Here is a 21,429-nt window from a genome sequence, read left to right as displayed (position 1 = left end):
TCTTCTTCTGTTCCCCTGCTCCCCCCAAACCAAAGCTGTACCGTATCTTCCTTACCCTTCCCTTCCCTTCCTGGAGGGCCTCCCTGACTTCCGAGAGCCTCCCCACCTCCACTCCAGGGGCTTCCTCATCTTTCCTCAAAGAATCAGTCTGGCCTCTTTTAGCTTGTCCTACTCTGTATCTCAGACTTTCTCCCTTCACGACTCAAGAGACACAATTACATCCAGGAGGCTGAAAGCCCACAGACAAGGAGTCCTTCCTTCAGAGAAGGGCGGGAGAGGTGACTACAGGTCCTTGGTTATAATCTCCTCCCCGACACACCTGTTTACATGGCTGGTCCTGGAAAGACCCGGGACCTGCTCCCATGAGCACTGGTACAAGCAGGGCCCAGGGAGCCTTTGATGAGGCCCCCGCATCCTGCTCCACAGCCACTTCCCACCCTGACCTCAGGCCTTCCCCATCCCCCTGGGACCTCCCCTGCCACCCTGCTCCGTCCTGCCTCAGCCTGCCCCAGGAGGCTCTTGCTTGAGGCCCCCAGGAGGCTCAACCCTTCTGATGGGGCCTGATAAGTCCAACCTGCAGTGTGTGGCTGGGATTTTTGGACCAGCCAGGAAGCTGACTTGGACTGGGCTGGCTTGGGGTCGAATGGTGGGCCAGTTGGACCTGGTCTGAAGCCCTCAGAAATGCCTCCTCTCCACTCTTGGCTTCCTCCTAGCACCTAGCACCCGGATTCCCTTCTCACACAGCCCGAGTAGCAGACTTCCACCACTGCATTGGAAGATCAGAGCTGCGGACGGCCCGGAAAAACGTTAGCTGAGTCTAAACCTGGTGACTCAAGTTGGGGATGCTGAGGCCCCAAGAGAGTCAGGGGCCTCTCTCAAGGTCACAAAGCTTTGACAGAAGGAGCTACAACTAAGGTCTTCTGCTTCCAGGTCAGTGTTTTCCCCACAACACAATTTCTAAACTATGGAGGAGGGGGGAGGGTGACTGTTGGTTGAAGTGAATGAAATTAAAAATGCAGACTGTGGTCCTCTGGTGGTGATTTGCATTTTAAGTGGAATGCAAAGATCAAAACAATCTTCTTGACTTAAAACAAATCTATGGAGACAGAAGGCAGACAGTGGTAGCCAGCGTCTGGAGGTGGGGGAGAAAGGGGGAGGGACTGTTTTAAGACTGTGTGATTTCCAACAGTCCTAGAACCAGGTAGTGGTGATGGCTGCACATTACTGTGAATGTACTTAATGTCACTGAATTGCACACTTTTAAATGGCTAAAAGTGTCATTTGCTTTGCCAACAGAGATCCATATAGTCAAAGCTATGGTTTTTCCAGTAGTCATGCATGGATGTGAGAGTTTGACTATAAAGAAAGCTGAGCACCAAAGATCTGATTCTTTTTAACTGTGGTGTTGGAGAAAACTCTTGAGAGTCCCTTGGACAACAAGGAGATCAAACCAGTCAATGCTAAATCAAATCAACCCTGAATGTTCATTGGGAGGACTGATGCTAAAGCTCCAATACTTTGGCCACCTGAAGCAAAGAGCCAACTCATTGGAAAAGACCCTGATGCTGGGAAAGATTGAGGGCAGGAGGAGAAAGAGGCGACATAGAATGAGATGGTTGCGTGGCATCAGTGACTCAATGGATATGAGTTTGAGCAAACTCTGGGAGATGGTGAAGGATAGGGAAGCCTGGCATGCTGCAGTCCATGGGGTCACAAAGGGCTGGACACGACTTAGCAAATGAACAACAGCAACAAATGGCTAAAATGGTCAATTTTATGTTACGTGTATTTTACTACACCAGCTCTCCGTGTGCATGGGTTCTGAGTCCACAGATTCGACCGGCCATAGATAAAAAATATTTGGAAAAAAAAAATTTCAGAAACTTCCCAAAAGCAAACCTTGAATTTGTACATACCAACTATTTACATACCATTCACACTGTATTGACAGCTATTACATAGCATTTATACTGTATTAGGTATTTTAAGCAATCTAGAGATGACAATCTAAGTACATAGAAGGATGTGCATAGGTTATGAGCAAATACAATACTGTTTTATATAAGGGACTTGAGCATCTGAGGAGTTTGATATCGGCAGGGTGTCCTGGAACCAATCTCCCATGAATACTGAGGGATGACTGTACAATTTCTAAAAATCTTCTTGAAGTTTATTTTGCTTGTCTCATGTCCCCTCCTTCCCTTCCTCACCAGCCGAGTGCTGGGAACCTTCCCATGGTCCTCCACATCACGGATCGAACAACCAAGAATCTACTCAAGAATAATGGTAAGAAACAAAACAGAACCAAATGATAGAAGGAGCTGCTCCTGACAAAACATTTGGAAGTTGGGCACTGGTGGTTCAGTGGTAGAATTCTCGCCTGCCAAAACACCCAGGAAGAGGATATAGCATTATATCAAGCCAGGGGAGGGGCCTGTGAGCCCCTGATAGCCCAATACTCACCTGAGTACCCCCAGCCCAGGGCAGAGACGATGAAGCGTCCTCCCAGGTCTGAGGGCAGTGGCAGATGTGGAGCATGCTGGGGGCTCCAGATCACCATCCCTCCATTCTACGCTCACCGCCATACACTCCAGCTGCATCCCTTCCTCACCACCAGCCAAGGCCCTGCCCTCCATGAGGCTGGGGTTCATTTCACTCCAGAGGCTGCTATCAGCCTTGTGAAGGTCTAGATTCAGAGGAATTGACCACCGAAGGTGCGAGATGGGTCTTTCTCCCTGAGACTCAGAGATACAAAGAACAAATAGGGAGGCGGGTGGCGCGGGGGTCTGAGGCCTAAAGAGAGCAAGGAACATGCCAAGTCCTCCACAGTAAAGAGGGCACTTCACCTCCTCTGGTGCCCAGGCCCAAAAGCCCTCAGGACAGTACTGAGCCTCTGCCCCTCGACTTCCCTAAAGTGTCACTAGCAGGTCAACTGTCATGATCAAGGGATTCTGTAGCCAGCAACCCTGAGCCCTGGAGAGGTTGTATTAGTTTCCTGCGGCTGCTGTTAACAAATGGCCACCAACTGAGTGGCTCAAAGCAACAGAAATGTACTCACAGTTCTGGAAGCCAGAAGTCTGAAACCAAGGTGTCAGCAGGGTCATGTTCCCTCCTGAGATAATAGAAAAATAAATAAATAAATAAATATGTCTCTGTTTCCAGCTCCTGACACTCTTGTAATTTCCTAAGTGATAACAGCACTAGAAACATTTTTTATTCCAATATTTAGTCTCTTCCCCTGGTTCCTGACACAGAGATCCTGAAACCTTTGTAATTTCCTGGGTAATAGGTGCTTCTTTTGTTCCAATGGGCTCCTGAATGGCTCCCTGATGAGGAGTGGTCACCAGAAAGAACACGCCTTAATTAGAAGCTTGGAATTTTCAGCCCTGCCCCCCTCCTCAGGAGAAGACAGATGGTGATGGATGTTGAACTCCATCCCGCCTACATGATGAAGCCTCCATACCAAATCCCCAAAGGGTGAGGTCTGGAGAGCTTCTGGGTGGGTGATCACACAGACGTGCTGGGAGAGTGGTGCCCAGCGAGGGCATGGATGCTCTGTGCCCCTTCTCACATACCCTGCCCTGTGTATCCATCTACCTGGGGGTGATGCCCTCAACTCTATGTGCTCAGTACCCAGGTGTCAAGCTATGAATCTCTTCACCTGGACATTCATCTGTATTCTTTAACATATCCTTTGGTAAACTGGTAAAAGTACTTAGGGGCTTCCCTGGTGGCTCAGCAGTAAAGAATCTGCCTGCAGTGAAGGAGATGCAGGAGATGCTGGTTCGATCCCTAAGTCAGGAAGATTCCCCTGGAGGACGCATGGCAACCCACTCCAGTACTCTTGCCTGCAGAATCCCATGGACAGAGGAACCTGGTGGGCTGCAGTCCATGGGGTCGCAGAGTCAGACATGACTGAAGCGACTGAGCACACACACAAAGTACTCAAGTGTTTCCCAGAGTTCTGTGAGCCACTCTAGCAAGTCATCAAATCCAACAGGGAGGAGGTCCCTGGGACCCCTGATTTGTAGCCATGCTGGACAGAAGTTGCAGGTAACTCATCACTGGCATCTGTCGCTCCCACCTCACTTGGTTAAGACCGAGATCTTAACCTGTGGGAACTGAGTTAAACTGTAGGACACCCAGCTGGTGTTGCAAAGATTTGCTTGGTGTGGGAAAAAACATTAACCCTAATCCTAACAGATAACATTCACTGAAGGCTTACTAAGTACTGGGCACCATGATAAGCCTTAAAGATGTATTAACTTATTTCATTGTCACTGCAATGCTTTGAGGTGTGTCCTCTGATCTCCAGGTTACAGGTGAGAAGCCTGAGGGTCACAAAGGAGCATGTTGTTGGTAACAAGTTGATACAGAGCTCAACTCCCAAACTCCCTGAGGCAAGAGCAGACCCCAAAACAGAGACAGAGAGGTTACCCCCAGGGCTGGAAATTGTGAGGACCCCAGGGAGGCGATGGAGGGGCTCTGGTGGGCACAGCTCTGCCCTTCTGGCTGTGTTACTCCAGGCAGGGCCCTGACGTCTCTGAGCCTCTGTTGAGCAAGGTGTGGAGTGGACTTTTCCTGGCTCAGCAAGCCATGGCTCAAGGACACTGGTCTTAACCCTGGATGCAGAAGAAGGTGCCTTGGGAGTTTTTAGAAGTCCTGATGTCTAGGCCACACCCCAACCAACTAAAGCAGCATCTCTGGGGATGGGATCCAGCTGACTTTTAAGGCTCCCCAGGTGATTCCACTGTTTGTCCAGGCTGAGAATGGCCATGCCAGGCTGTCCCTTCTCTCCCTGGTTCATCGTGTCCAGCAGGGAAGCGGAGGCTACCTGCCCCCAGCTCACTCACCTGATTGCTGCAGATGAGGGAACCCAGGGGCAGCGGTGTGTGCGGTGCCAGGAGAATGGGAAACGGGTCCCTGAGGGTGGGGATGGCGCTGCCAGACCACCGATGTGAGCTCAGCCTCTGCAGGACTTCTGGGCCTCAGGCCAGGAGGGGGCAGCCTGAAGTCTCATCCCCGAAAAGTCTGAGGGCAGGATCCGGGGACGCCACCGTGTGACCTCTGGGACAAAGGGCCAGCAGGAAACAGATGGAGGATTAATGCCAAACAGGTGCAGCTCTGGGGGGAGCTGTCAGGACCACAGGGGTGCTGGTGGGGGCATGGTCCCGAGGGCCTGTGTGCAGCAGCTCTGGCAGCTGGGTGGTAGACCCACACCCAGGAAGGGGCTGCTGAGGGGAGAGAGGGTCAGGACAGCAGAGGGGGCTGATCAGCCAGTCAAAGCCTGGAATTCTGTGCCTGGTGATGGAGAAAGCAACTGAGCAGCAGCAAGGACAAAAACCCATATCCCCTCTTTCCTAAGAATAAGGAGACGTGGGCATTCTCTGATCATTTGGGAACTAGGTTTTGAGCCCAGGCTAGGAACTCTACTGGATTAAAACAAACAAACAAACCTCTAAAGTTGCTTGTCACTAACAGGTAATAAAATTCCAACGTTAAGAAAAAGGTACTGCTGGTCTTCCTGCCTTAGGGTCTTTCCTCCATTTGTCCCCTGGAGAACATACTAGATCTTTCCATTTCCAATCCTTCTGAACCAACATTTCACCTCCTCTCCATCGGCTTCAGTCCTCCCCTAATCTCTCTGATTGGCCTCCACCTTTTTGTGGCTCTGTCTGTCTGTCTGCCTGCTTCTGTCTGTGCATCTAACTCTCATGGGCCCTCTCTGTCTTCTGTGTGTTTGTGTCTGCCTCAGTTTCCCCTCTCCCCCCAGGATGCTCATTTGGGGCAGATACTACTTTGTAGTCAAATTTTGACTTCAGTCTTTCCCTCTCTCAATTTCTCTTCCTATCTCTTTCAGTTTTCTTCTCTCACTGTCTTGCTCTGTTTAAATGTCTTTGTCTTTTCTTTCTCTGCTGTTTTTTTCCCACTTGTTTTCTTTTTCTTCTATTCTTTTTTTAAACTAATTTTTATTGGAGTATCGTTGCTTTACAATGCCATGTTAGTTTCTAGTACAACAAAGTGAATCAGCTATCTGCATACATATATCCCCTCTTTTCTCTGGTCTTTTTCTCTTTCCCTGTTTCTCAGCATTTTTTTAAAATGTCTTATTGTGTCTCTCTGTTCCAGCCCCTCTCTCATTCTGAGTTTTCTGACTCTTTCTGTTCTTCCTAATCTATAGTGACAGCCATAGAATCAAGAATGTTAGTGCTGGAGACACACTTACACACACACACACATACACTCAGGTCTACTCCTAGATTAGCTGATACATATGTGGAGACCAGAGGCCTGGACCTCTGGATGTCCAAGCTGGGCTTTTTCCCTAACACTAAACCACCACCCATCACACTGTCTGGATCGCTGGTGCCCAGTTGCTGGCAGAGGCCAGGTGCCAGGCACAGGCCCAACCCACACAGGGCCCTGCCCTCCCACCCGGAGACAGAGCTCTCTAGGCCCACAACTCAGGCCTTGTAAGTCTTGTTTCTGGGAAGCCAGATTGAATTAGCTGTGGGCCCATCTGGCCAGTCCTTACCCTAATACCGTCTGGCAGCTCATGCCTCAATGCCAACCTCAGCCCTGTGGCCTCACGGCCAGAAATCCAATTTGCCACAGCCTAATTGAGCCCTGGACTCCCAGGGGCATTGGCCCTCGGGCCCTCCTGCCCAGCCAGCAGCAGATTTCCCGGTGATTAGGACAAGGAGGAAAAAACAGCAGGAGCCAAGTTAATTTCAATTACCCTCATTTTCTCCCTGGAGCAGCTCAACACTGCTCACTAAGTGCGGCTTTGTGTCAGCTGCGGTGGACGCTGATAAGTATTAAGTATTTGGAGCGCTGGGGGTACCCCAGACACCTTGCATTTATCTGCGGGCCCTCAGCATTTAGTCCTATTTTACCGAGTTTGGAGAAGATGCTCAGAGAGGCTCTCAAAGCCATGTTGCTATAGACGGAATCAAAGATGGGCTCCAACAAGGTTTTCTGATGAGAGTCACCCCTCTGTTCCCCACTGCCCACTCCCCACCCTCCTGGAAGCTCAGCTGGAACAGCCAGTTCTACTGAGATGCTGGCCTGATAACTGGCCTCCTGCAGAGGGCTAGCTCAGTAGGAGGCAGTCACCTTTTCTACACCTGGAGATGTTTGGTCCAGACTGTGTTTAGAGCCTTACCCCGTCCAGACTCAAAAAGATACCGGCATCAGTCCTTAGAGATGACCAAGTCCAACAATAAGGCCCAGAGACAGGAGGACACTTGTTCAAGGTCACACAGCCCATCACTGCCAAGGCTGGAGCAGGTCTGCAGTCAAATAAACCTCAGTCTGGGGGCCTTTGCCATCTGACTGAGTGGGTCCCCCCACCCCTGACTGAACACTCCCACTTACCAGTCTCTGGAAGGTGGGGTCTGAGAAGGCGCTGCTCTGGGTCAGGCAAGTCGACACATCCAGGCACTTGGCTAGACTCACGAACTCACGAGCTAAAAGGAAGCCCACATGTGGTTGTAGAGCCACAGTGTCCACACAGGTGCTTGCTGTCTGCCAGGACCACTCCTGGCTCTTGACACACGGCAAACACCAGGAGCCTGCAGCAGGCCTTGAAGACAGAGCTCCCCAGGTGCTGCTTCTGCGACAGGGAGACGCCCTCAGCACTGCAGCACAAGGGTCCAAGTCCCAGGGTCGTCGGGGGTCCCCTCTGGGGGTCCTCCAAGCTCCCCTTGCCTCCTTCCAGCCCCCAGAACTGCCCTGCTGGGAGGTGGAGGTGGCGGGCAGATGAGCCCCAGGTCCTGCCTCCTGGGGGTGGGGAGGCGGCAGGGACTCAGGGAAGGAACCTGAGGGAAGAGGGGCTCTGCTGGGAGTGGGCCCAAAGCTGGGGAAAGATGGTCAGATCTGGCAACAGCCTCGGGACAGGAGAAGGAGATGGCCGGCCCGTTTACCACAGGCATCTGTGGATTTCTTGCCGCTGTGAGCACTGGTGGGAGGCTGATGGGTTGGCATGAAATCTGTCCCGTGTTTGAACCTTCTAGAACAGGATCAGGCTGACCCCTGGTCTAAACAATAGGCCAGGGAATCTCAGAGCACCAGCATCAGATGGACCTGGCTGGAGCCTCCTCCCCACAGCTGGTGTCCTGACAACCTCCGCTGAGAGGCCCTGAGGCTACCTGTCACTCCTGCAGGAAGGAAGGTGGCACCACACTGCTGGGAGGCCCTGGCCCTCTCATGCCATCCTGGTGGACCCTGGCACAACAGATCAAAAGCCAAGCCTCCTGTCTGTGGCACCTTGGTGGTAGAAGTGCCACTTGGATCCACCCCACCCCACTGCCTCCATCCTCTACTGGACTTATGTAGGTTGGAGGGTTCACACTGGGCCTCTGGACCCTAAAGTTTCCCCTAGATCAGCCCCTCACAAACTCTTTGATCTTGGGGCCCCTTTGCACTTTTAAAAATTATCAAGGACCCCACGGATTCCTGGAGAAGGAAATGGCAACCCATTCCAGTATTCTTGCCTGGAAAATCCCGTGGACAGAGGAGCCTGGCGGGCTACAGTCCATGGTGTTGCAAGGAGTCAGATACAACTGAGCACACACACACAGCACAAGGATTCCAAGGGGTCTTTGTCTCTATATAAGTTATATCTAACTGCTATTCATCATTTTAGAACTTAAAACTGAGAAATGTTTTAAAATATTTACTTTGAAATAACAATAAGCCATAGCATATTAACTGAAAATACATTTTTAGGTAAAATAGATGTATTTTTCAAAATAAAGTTCAATGAGAAGGGTGGCATTGTTTCCACTTTGCAAGTCTCTTTAATGTCTGGCTTTAATAGAAGACACCTGGGTTCTCATAGCTGCTTCTGCAATCAATCTATTGCAATGTGTTGTTTTGGCTAAAGCATATGAAGAAAAGATGACTCCACAGAGATGTGCAGTAGGAAAGGGGAGGAGTGTCTTGAAATTCTTTTCAGATGATTGTGGATATTCTTCTTAAGCACTACACTAAGAATCAACAAGTGGTAGCTTTCTAAAACTTAGTTGCAACATGGAATCAGAAGCCCTATCACTGACATTTTGGTGCTCTGTTGCATAAAAATCCATTAGTCTGTCTTGACTTTCAATGAATCTTTTACCTAGGCCTGATTTGTGTCTGACTTTGCAACCCCATGGACTGTAGCCTCCCAGGTTCCTCCCTTTAAGGGATTCTCCAGGCAAGAACACTCGAGTGGGTAGACATTCCCTTCTCCAGATGATCTTCCTGACCCAGGGATCAAACTCATGTCTTCTGCATTGGTTGGTGGATTCTTTATCATCTGAGCCACCAGGGAAGCCCTACATTAAAAGCCATTAGTCTGTCTTGACTTTGAACAAATCTTTTACCCAGGCATGATTTTGTAACGCAAAATTGGTTGTGCAAACATTGGTTCCCTGCCACAGTCTTGATGTGCTGTAGGGCACAGCAGTTTTACCCCTGAAAGGAAAAACTCCATTTTCCTTCTCCGCACTTATTTCTGGCTACCTATACATGGGGAGTTTTCTCACATTAGGCAGTTCCTGGGCACCACCTGAGGGTCCTACAATTCAACTTGGTTCTGACGTTTTCTGCCTGGGGGTAGTGTCAGATCCCACAGGTTAAGGGCTCATTCCCACAGGATTGTCCCCACTTCAGACACCCATCACAAGTTCAGATTGTCACCTGTGCTTCTGTTGACCCTCTCCCTGTGTGTGTGTGTGTCTGTGTGTGTGTGTATGCTCAGTTGCTCAGTCATGTCTGACTCTTTGCAACCCCAGGGAGTTTAGCACACCAGCCTCCTCTGTCCATGGAATTTTCCAGGTAAGGATATTGGGGTGAGTTGCCATTTCCTACTCCAGGGCATCTTCCTGACCCAGGGATCAAACCTTCATCTCTTGCTTCTCCTCAACTGGCAGGGTTAGCACCACCTGGAAAATCAGACCCTCTCCCTAGGTTTGATAATTTGCTACAGCAGAAGGAAGAAACTCATATGGGGAAAGGGTGTGGAGCCTCCATACCCTCCCAGGCGTGTCCCAGCACCTCCGCATGTTCACCAACCCAACGCTCTCTGAACCCCACACTTTAGGGATTTTTATGGAGGCCTCATTATATAGGCATAATTCATAAATCATTGACTATTGGTAATTAAGTTAATCCCATGCCCCTCTTTCCTCCCAGGAAGTTAGAAGTCAGGGATGAAAGTGCCAACCCTTTAATCACATGATTGATTCTCCTGGCAGCCAGCCCACCATCCTTAAGAACTTTGCAAATACCACTGCGCTAATATAAATTCAGGTGTGGTTGAAAGGGTCTTGTTACGAATAACAAAAGATGCTCCTTTAGCTTATGTCTTGTCACTTAGGAAATTATAAGGGTTTTAGAAGTCGTGTGTCAGGAAATATAAATGAAGAACAATACATCTGTTTCTTATATCACAATATCCCAATCCCCTTTGCTCTTGCATTATCAGTGCAAAAGGTAAACATTATTGTATATTATAAGAATGATTTGGACCTTGTAGATCTCCTAAGAAGATTGGGGAGACTGAGGTGCATGGACCCCACTTTGAAAAACACTGCTCTCAGGTGCTGCTGATCAAACTTCAACATGATTAAAAACCACCTGACGAGCTTATAAGTATGCAGATTCCTAGGCCTTCTCTCTCAAATTCTGAATCTAGGATGGGGCCTATGCCTCTCTACTTAATTTATTCATTTATTTGACTGCATTGGGTCTTCATTGTAGCACACCAACTCAGTAGTCCTGGTGCGTGGGCTTAGTAGCTCCACAGTATGTGGGTTCTTGGTATCCCAACCAGGGATTGAACCCACATCTCCTACATTGCAAGGTGGATTCTTAACTACGGGACCGCCAGGGAAGTCCCACATCTGCATTTCTAATAAGCTCCCAAGTGATGCTGCTGCTGCTGCTAAGTCACTTCAGTCGTGTCTGACCCTGTGCGACCCCATAGATGGCAGCCCACCAGGCTCCCCCGTCCCTGGGATTCTCCAGGCAAGAACAACTGGAGTGGGTTGCCATTTCTTTCTCCAATGCATGAAAGTGAAAAGTGAAAGTGAAGTCGCTCAGTCGTGTCTGACTCATAGCGACCCCATGGACTGCAGCCTACCAGGCTCCTCCGTCCATGGGATTTTCCAGGCAAGAGAACTGGAGTGGGGTGCCATTGCCTTCTCCAGATGCTGATGCTGCAGGACCACAAGGCAAGCTTGGAGGGGAAAAGCCCAACAAGACAACAGCAAATATATTCAGAGGATCTTAATAAGTGTTCCCCCTGAAAACATTTTGTAGCCAAAGACATCTGGGAAATGCCAAGTTATTCATAATAAACAGGTTTCTTTGCTGTAGTATGCATTAGATCAGTCATTAATAATAAGCCAATGTATATTGAAAGTACGAGAAGTATGATGTGCAGTGTTCCAAATTGTTTTTTCAGTGCGGCGGGCGGGGGCGGGGGTCTTACTGTGATCCTCTAAGCATGCCCTCTGGAGCGCTTCTGCAGTGGTTTGTTTGTGCATCACTTCCGGGGGTGTGGGTGGAGACAGCCCCAAGCCTCTTTTCCTCCTCTCTGCCTCCCTGGCCAGCTCTGAGCAGACCTCACACCTTATCCATTTCCTGGGAGCGGGTCATCCACCACCACTGAGGGGGTGGCGTGTGCACTGCACTGCACAAAGACCATTCTCTGAAGAAGACATGGGCTTGGAGGAGGAACAAACAGAAGTTCAGGGCTCACGTGGAACAATTCAGATGGCTTTTGGGACACGGGAGATCGGGGAACCTCTTCCTCTGGTGATGTGACTCTAGGCATCTGGAGCCTTGGGGTCAAAGTCCCATCTGAGAGAGGAGGCTGGTAAAAGGGAGCCCTGCTGACCAGCCTTCCTTGGCCCTGCGTGGGTGGGGCAGGAAGGGAGAACACCAAGAGGATTTAGGACTTGCCAGCCACCTGGGAACAGACGCTGCTGCCTCCGAGCCAAGTGGCATGGGTCGAGCTGCTTAGCTGGGAGGGAGCTCAAGGTACAGGACATTGTAGATGGAGGGGAGGAACTGAACCCAGCCCAGCAGTCACCAAGTCTTTCTGGACGAGGTGACCCTGGAGCGCCCAAGGGCCTGTGGGTGGTGAGGAGATAGGAATCCGGGACTATTACAGTAACTATGTCCTTCCATATGGAAGGAAGCACCAAGATGGGGCATAAAGATCCCTCCCCCAACAGATGGATTTAAACCATCTAGGAACAGAAGGGGTGAAAGGGTGTTCCCAGAAGAGGGACCAGTATGGACCAAAGCTGGGATGCATCTGGGGGAGTGTGGCTCACTGAGAAACTACAGATATATGTGACTGGAGACACAGTCCAGCTCAAAAAGAAGACTTGAATGTCATGCTAAGTATGCCGGTTTTGATCCTGCTGGCTCTAGAGGTCAAGCAGGGAAGTGCCATGCTCAGATCTCAGAAGTTGGAAGATGGCTCTGGCTCTGGCCATGTGTCCTGGGGAGGGGAGGCTGGAGGTGGCAGTTCCATGATGAGCTGGCAGGACAACGAGGTTGAGTTAGAGCAGCGGATGTGGGAGTGGAAGGGACAAAGGCAAGGAACTCCACAGGTGGAGTCCCAGGTGAGGAGCAGAACAGGGAGGCTGGGACCTCACCCAGGTATAAAGAACCCTGGAGAAGCTGTGTGTGTGTGTGTGTGTGTGTGTGTGCGCACACACGTGTGCGTGTGCATGCTCGTGCGTGCACATATTGCCAGTCTGTGCAGAGTGTCTCACAGAGTAGCCTGGAGATCAGGTATTCAAGGGCTCAAAGCCAAGGCTGGCATTGATTTCATCCCTGTGATGATTAGACAAGTGGTTGGTAGGGTCTCAGGACAAGCAGAGTCCAGTTCAAGGCAGGGACTAAGAAGGAACTTTCATATCCTCTGCTTCATTCAAGTGATGGATCAGTGAGCAAAAGGTCTAGAGCAGCACAGCAAAGAAGATGGAAGGGGGTTCTGGAAGATGGAAAGGAGGAAGAGACCTTTGGAAGAGGGAGCAAAAGCCCAGAAAATGTGTGAAGGGGCTGGAGCCAGGGGGCTCACCCATTTGCCAGCGAAATCTTGGGGCAGCTGTGGACATGAGGGCAGGTATCACAGAAGGCAGAGTGAGAAGTGGGGCTGGAACAGGCAGGGCCAGTGAAGCTCCACGTGCGAATACTTTATGCTCTTTCTGCCAGGTCATGAAAGCAGGCAGGCACCTGCCTACTCCAGGGAGGAAAATCAGTTTCTCCTCTAAAGACAATTGTTTGAGCAGCCTGGTGAGAGTGCGTGCTACTGGCATGGTCATCAGTACTCCTGACTGAGTCCCCCTCATTTCAGCATTTAGTGGCCCCCTGGTTAACAGCGGGCTCCCCATCTGTTCACTCTAAGCTCTGCCCATGTGCACATTTCCCCAGGTCAGCCTACTTAAATATTAAAAGATGCCAGGGAGCTCCACACATTTTGACAAGAGCTACCAATATGAAGAGCAATGGAAATCCTCAGAGAAAATTCAGAGAATAAAAGACAACCTTAAAAAGAAAGAGGGTAGAGAAAAGGGAACCCTCATACACTGTTGATAGGAATGTAAACTGGTGCAGGCACTATAGAGAACAGTATGGAGGGTCCTTAAAAAACTAGAAGTAGAGTTACCATATGATCTGGTAATCCCACTCCTGGGCATATTATCTGGAAAAGATGAAAACTAACTCAGAAAGATACATGCACCCAATGTTCATAGCAGTGGTATTTACAATAGCCAAGATATGGAGCCAACCTAAATGCTCATCAACAGATGAACAGATACAGAAGATGTGAGATATACATATATATGATATTACTCAGCCATAAAAAATAATGCCATTTGCAGCGACATGGCTGGACCTAGAGATTATCATACTCGTTGAAGTAAATAAGATCAAGACAAATATCATAAGATATTAGTTGAATGTGGAATCTAAAAAGTGACATAGGGACTTTCCTAGTGGTCCAGTGGTGAAGAATCCACCTGCCCGTGGACACAGGATCGATCCCAGGTCTGGGAAGATTTCACACGCCGGCAGCAGGGCAACTAGACCTGTGCACCACAACTACCGAACCCACGGTCAAGAGACCATGAATCACAACTACTGAACCCGAGGTCAAGAGACCATGAGTCACAACTACTGAGCTCGCGCGCTCTAGGGTCTGTGCTCCACAACAAGAGAAACCACCACAATCAGAAGCTCTCTGCAACCAGAGGAAGCCCTCACTCAGGAAGGAAGACTCAGCGCAGCCAAAAATAAACAAACAAATAATGATACAAATGAACTTACTTATAAATCAGAAAGGGACTCACAGACTCAGCAAACAAATTTACCAAAGGGGAAAGGTGGGGGAGGGAAAAATTAAGACTTTGAGAATAACAGACACACACTACTGTATATAAAATAGATAAACAACAAGGACATACTGTATGGCATAGGCAACTATTGACATATTCAATATACTTTAATAACCTATAATAGAAAAGAATATGGAAAAATATATGCAGATATACAACCCAATCACTGTATATCTGAAACTATCATGACCCTGTAAGTCTGGTGTACTTCAATAAAAAAAAGAAATGAAGGAAATTAGCATCCTAAGGAATGCTCAAGAATATACTGTATCTTAAATAAAAATACAAGATGTTAAGAAAAAAAGAAGAACTAGAGAAAAAGAAATAATTTTAAAAACTGTGGTAAAATATACACAATATAAGATTTATTATTTTATGCATTTCTAAGTGCACAGTTCAGTGGCATTAAGTACGTTCACATTGTTAAATAACCGTAGCCATTATTCATCCCCAGAAATTTTTTTGTCTTGTACAATGGAACTCTGTGCCCATCAAACACTAAGTCCCCACCCCTCTCTCCCACCAGCGCCTGGCACCTCCCATTCTACTTTCTGAGTCTATGAAGTTGACTAGGTACCTCATATAAGTGAAATCATACAGTATTAAGCCATTTTGTGAATGGCTTGTTTCACTTAGCATAATGTCCTTAAGCTTTATCCATGAGACTGTCAGAATTTCCTTCCTTTCTAAGGCTGAAAATTATTCCATTGGATGTACATACATTAATGGACATTTGGGTTGTCTCTACATTATGACTGGGCTTCCCTGGTGGCTCAGATGGTAAGGCATCTGCCCGCAATGCTGGAGACCCAGGTTAGATCCCTGGGTCGGGAAGATCCCCTGGAGAAGGAAATGACAACCCACTCCAGTACTCCTGCCTGGAAAATTTCATGGACAGAGGAGCCTGGTAGGCTACAGTCTATGGGTTTGCAAAGAGTCGGATACAACTGAGCAACTTCACTACATTATGGCTATTGTGAATAATGCTGTTATGAACACAGGTATACAAATATTAAAAAAATCTTGAAAATGAAAAACAAGTTGAGTATAAAAAAGCTTTTAAGAAGTGCTCTGGAAAACAAAGTTGGTGAAATCTCCAGAATGCGGAACAAAATGTCAGAAAGAAAAACATGCAAGAGAAAATACTTAGAGAAATAGTTCAAGAAGTCCAACATCCACCTGGTTGGCATTCTGATAAGAAGACAGAAAAAACAAAAGGGTAGGGGTTATCAGAGAAATAATAAAAGATAATTTTCCAGAGCCCTGGTTGGCCATGTTGAGGCCCTACTATGTGTTAAGTACTATGTGAATCCTGGGGTTACAACTGCCATAATCCTGCTACACATCATTGAAAGTCTTGGAGGGGGGCACAGTTACATAAGTCAATATAAAACTGCAACTATAATACACATCATAGAAAAAGTGAAAGTGTTAGTCGCTCAGTTGTGTCTGACTCCTTGCAACCCCATGGGCTGTGTAGTTCGCCAGGCTCCTCTGTCCATGGGATTCTCCAAGCAAGAATACTGGAGTGGGTTGCCATTCCCTTCTCCAGGGGATCTTCCCGACCCAGGGATTGAACCCAGGTCTCCTGCCTTGCAGGCAGGTTCTTTACTGCCTGAGCCCCCAGGGAAGCACCACCTCATAGAGGAACAATGAAACAGAAAAGGGCTTCTGAGGCGGGACCCTGAGCTCAGGTAGGAGAGGAAGGGAGGAATGTTTGCAGCAAAGGGAACAGCATCTGCAGATGGCATGATGAGTTTGAAAAACTGAAAGTAGACTTGTGTGGCTGGAACTGCCAAGAGGCTTCCTGGGTGATGTGGGACGTGAGGGGTGGAGCACACCACATGGGTCCTTGAGGGCCTAAGATTAATAAGAAGCCAAAAGCAGGTCTTAGAAACAAAAGCAGGTCCCTAGGGAAACAGAAAATGCTTTCTATTCCTTCTGGACAACAGAACTAAGAATCAAAGCCCTAGTTAAATCCTCAGCAGCTACCTGGTCCCCTTGCATGTCCAGCTCTGCCTGGATGCATGCATGCTCAATCGTGTCTGACTCTTCATGAGCCTTTGGACCATAGCTCGCCAGGCTCCTCTGTCCCTGGGATTTTCCAGGCAAGAATACTGGATTGGGTTGCCATTTTTTCCTCCAGGGGATCGTCCTGACCTGGGGATCAAGCCCATGGCTTTTGCGTCTCCTGCATTGGCAGGTGGATTCTTTACCACTGAGCCACCTGGGAAGCCCCACCACCTGGCTGAGTGGAGCTAAATCCAGTCCTGCCTTGTATGCTACCAGGGAGTGCTGTGAAGCTCAACCCAGAGAAAGGCTGGGAACATGCTTGCTCTTCAGGGGAAATATAGACTCTCGTCCTAAAAAAGTTGGATTGGAGGCCCTGGGTGACTGTTGGAGTGAGCTGGAGGAGAAGGGTTCGGGCTCGTGGATGCATATTTAAGCAGTTTCTGTTTTCCACGCATGAGTGCCACTGTGCTGCATGCACATTACTGCATTCATTTCATGCATATAATTATTTCTTTAGGATCAATTTCTAGAAATGGAATTTCTGGTGCAAACAGATGGAAAGCTTTAAGGGCTTTCGCCCTGTGGAACAGTTGTACCAATATACAGCCCCAGCAGCAGTAAGTGAGAGTCTGTTTGTTTAAACTCTTCCCTGTCTGTCATTTTAAAAATATCTCCTGGTCTATGCCCATTCAGCTGGCAGAAGGAGGTACCTCATGGTTTTAGTAGCATTTGTTTTATTACTGTTATCATTGCAAATGGTTTCACATGGTTACTGGTCATTTGCAGTTGGTCTTTTTGGCTGTGCCACATGGCCTGCGGGATCCCAGTTCCTGGATGGAACTGTGCCCCCTGCAGTGAACGCACAGAGTCTTAACCACTAGACCACCAGGGAAGTCCCCATTCGTACTTACTTCTAAATCACATGTCTGTTATGCTCGTGCCCATTTCTGTTGGGCTGATGTCTTTTTTCTATTAATTTGTAATAATATTAATCCTTCATCAGGTATATATTGAATTCCCCCAATTTATTACTTGCTTATTAATTTTGTTTATGATATTTTTAACGTGTGAGAACTTTTGCTGTCACATTTTTCCATCTTTCCTTTAGGATTTCTGCTTTCAGTGTTAAACTTAGAGTGGTCTCCTCTGCATTGACCTTACATAAATATTTTCCTCTATTCCATTATCTTTTTGAGTGAAAGTCACTCAGTCGTGTCTTACTCTTTGCAACCCCATGGACCATACAGCCCATGGAATTCTCCAGGCCAGAATAGTAGAGTGGGTAGCCTTTCCCTTCTCCATGGGGTCTTCCCAACCCAGGGATCAAACCCGGGTCTCCCGCACTGCAGGCAGATTCTTTACCAACTAAGCCACAAGGGAAGCCCCATATCACTGTTACATTTAACTCTTTATCCTGTTTGGAATTTATGTGAGTATGTAGTTCAAGGAAAAATCAAACCCTTAATTTTCTCAGCCATATTTATCCATTGCCAATCCATTTTGAAATGCCATATTTGTCATATTCTAAGTATTTAAAGCATGTGTGGGACTTCTGGGCTTTCTATTATATTACATTGGTATATCTTTTATAAGTATCATAGCCCCACACAATGCTTTTTTATTTTTTTCCATATTTATTTGACCATCTTCTCCCATTTATCAGTGATATTCAGAACTGATTTATCAAGTTCACTACCACTCTGCTCCCCCCCAAGTAATTCCTTTAGGATCTTGCTTGGAACTTATAAATTAACTTGAAGGTAACTTCCCAGTCAAAGATATTCTTCTCTCTCTGACTCTGACACCCCACATTAGAACATGTTGATAATGAATAAGGTCAAAGATGGTGCAGCCAGTGGACTCTTGGTCTTGCTGGGAAGCCTAGCTTCTCTCTCCCCCCTACCCGCAGACCTTGAGAGGTCCATTTGGAGGAGGCCATCCTCTGTCTTCATTAACTCCTGTGCCCTGCGGGCCGCACACAAGTGCTAGGAAGTAGGAAGGGCCTCTCCTCAGCTCTCCCCATCCCTCTAAGTGATGGGCTTGTTGGGGAGCAGCAGCAGACTCACAGCACTCTGGTGCCCACCCCGCGCAGGCTCCTGGAGTTGGAGCCACAGGGCTGAAGGAAGAGGGAGGAAGCTTGCCTGTCAGCACCCCGGGGTCATGACTGGGGGAGGCGCTGGCCTCCACTACCACTCCAGTGGTAGTGAACTTGATAAATGCAGACAAGAATGCAGATGTCCTGATGCTCAGCTATCTCTCTCTATACTATTGATGGGGGGAGGGGGAGAGAGATGAAGAGAGGCTTCTAATGACAATTTACAAGAATAGAAGAGAAAGAGAGGCGTGAAGTTGAGCCACTTTCCCTGCAAAGACACCACACCACAGTTCCCCAGACCTCAGCGCTTCCATTTTGCTCCTCTCTGCCCACCCCACCCCACTCCCGCGTCCACCACCCTCTATACAGTGCCGCAGATGGGCCAGCAGTATCCACACCACCTGGGAGCCTGTTAGAGATCAGACTCTTGGCCCCATGAGGGTCCGGTGGAGTCAGAATCTTCAGTTTAGCAGAACCCCAGGTGATTCACGTGCAGAGCCTCTCTGAAGAACCAAAGGAGGTGCGCTGCCAGGAGACTGAGACTCCCCTGAGCTCTCAGGGACCACTGAGATGAGGATCCACCCAGGCACCCTCTCTCCTGAGCCAAGTCCAACTTCAGGGTCAGTGCCTGGGCCTGGGTCACAACTGACAGGCAAAGCTTCTCTCAGACACCGGTTAAATCAGGAACCAGCCCATTTCTACACTGGCAGCCATGTGGAGTGAGGGACGGACTTCAGTGTGACACACGATGGGGTTCCAGGTTCTGGGCCTCCCCTTACAGGGGCCGGGAAACGAGTCTCACCCTCTCTGAGTCTCAGGAACTCACCTGCAAAAAATGGCAACAACCATGCCCATCTTGCACACTCAATGGGCAGACAGTGGGAATGTTCACCAAATGCCCAGTAGAATGCTATTTGCCCACTATGTGTTTATCAGAAAAATTATTCTGAGTTTCTACAAATACTGCCAACAAGTGTTTTTCCAAGCCAGGAGATACTGTGTTCACTTCGGTCCAGGATGTGGAGTAAGTCACTAATTAATTCATTCAACAAATATTTAATCTCTATCTGTACTGTACTAAAAAGTGTAGTAAAAAGCAGAGCTATCACTTTGCTGACAAAGTCAAAGCTGTGATTTTTCCAGTAGTCATGTACAGATGTGAGAGTTGGACCATAAAGAAGGCTGAGCACCAAAGAACTGATACTTTCAAACTGTGGGGCTGGAGAAGACCCTTGAGAGTCTCTCGGACAGCAAGGAGATCAAACCAGTCAATCCTATAGGAAATCAACCCCGAATATTCATTGGAAGGACTGATGCTGAGAGCTTCAATACTCTGGCCACCTGATGCAAAGAACTGACTCATTGGAAATGACCCTGATGCTGAGAAAGACTGAGGGCAAGAGGAGAAGGGGGTGACATAGGATGAGATGGTTGGATGGCATCACTGAACTCAATGGACATGAGTTTGAGCAAACTCTGGGAGATGGTGAAGGACAGGGAAGCCTGGTGTGTTGCACTCCATGGGGTCACCAAGAGTCAGACAGGACTTGACTTAACAACTGAACAACAACTATCTGGTACTGTGCTGGGTGCTGTGAATATACAGCATGCTAACAAGACCTGTTTCTGCCAGTATTCATTTCCTAGTGCTGTTATAACAAAGTACCAGAAGCTGGTTGGCTTTGCAACAAAGCAGGACCCTATGGGGCCTTCCTGGGAAACACCCCTCCCCATGTCCTCTGCTTTAGCTCCTCTCTGAAATACCCAGAAGAGAGCTGATGCACACTCCTGAGTTGTTTTACAGAGGTTAAAACCATCATCAAATGGAAGACTTTCATTATGTGATGATCATGAGCATGTGGCCCCCAGACCTTCTGGGGCATAAGGACTGGTAATGTAACCCCTGTGACACAGTCCCATACCTCACCCCCAACCAGTCATATACCCTGCAACTCCCCTCTCTCACCTGGCCTTTAAAAATACTTTCCTGAAACCCATCTGATGTGAGCATTAGCTGTGTGGAATTCTTTGCTTGGAATCCTACAGTTAATGCTGCTCTTTCCTTCAGCACAACCTGGTATTAGTGACTGGCTTTACTGTGCCTGGTGAGTGGATCGGAGTTTGGTTTTGTAACAACTTAAAGCAACAGAAATGTATACTTTTGAGAGAGGTAACTTAGGCACGTTGATAAGGAATACAACCCTAAGGCCCCTTTAAGGAGGAGGTAAACATTTCTTTCTTTTTCACATTCTTTTGGCTTAAACACTATAGGCCTCCTAGGCAGCTGTATCTCTTGTTCAAGGACATGTCTTTTTTTGAGCTCAGAATGCATGTTATGGGAGAAGGTATGGGGTAAAACTTCCACAGCTTTGAGCTCTGGGTTAACCCATTCCTTCTGGCTAATCTTGTGCTGATGTCATTCCAGGATATATGTTATGGGAAAGGGTCTGGACAAAATTTTCACAGCCTTAAGTGTTTTTTTCTTAGCTGCTAGCAAAAAGGTATATAATGCCCTGTTTAAACTAGCAAGGTGGATAATCTTTCTACCCTTCTGATGTCTATGTCAGAAGCTTTTACTGTTCCTATCACTTTAATAAAATGTCTGCTACACAAAGCTCTGAGTGACTGAGGCTGTCTTTGGTCCAGAAGTTAAATCTTCTCTTTGGAGACCACAAATCTGGTGGAACACTGTAAGCTCTCATCTATCATCTTGGGGGCTTGTCTGGAATCCCAAGACAAGGTATAGCTATCACTATCATCCTGAGGGCTCGTCTGGGATCCCAAGACAAAGTATAAGCTATCATCTTGGGGGTTAAGCTAAAGCTTTCACTCTCTCAGCTCTGGAGGCGAGAAGTTTAGAGTCAAACAATCATGAGGAACAGGTTCCTTCTTGAGGTTCGGAAGGAGAACCAGCTCCAC

Source organism: Dama dama, chromosome 13, assembly GCF_033118175.1.
Source record: "Dama dama isolate Ldn47 chromosome 13, ASM3311817v1, whole genome shotgun sequence".
NCBI lineage: Eukaryota > Metazoa > Chordata > Mammalia > Artiodactyla > Cervidae > Dama > Dama dama.
This window is presented reverse-complemented; position numbering follows the sequence as displayed.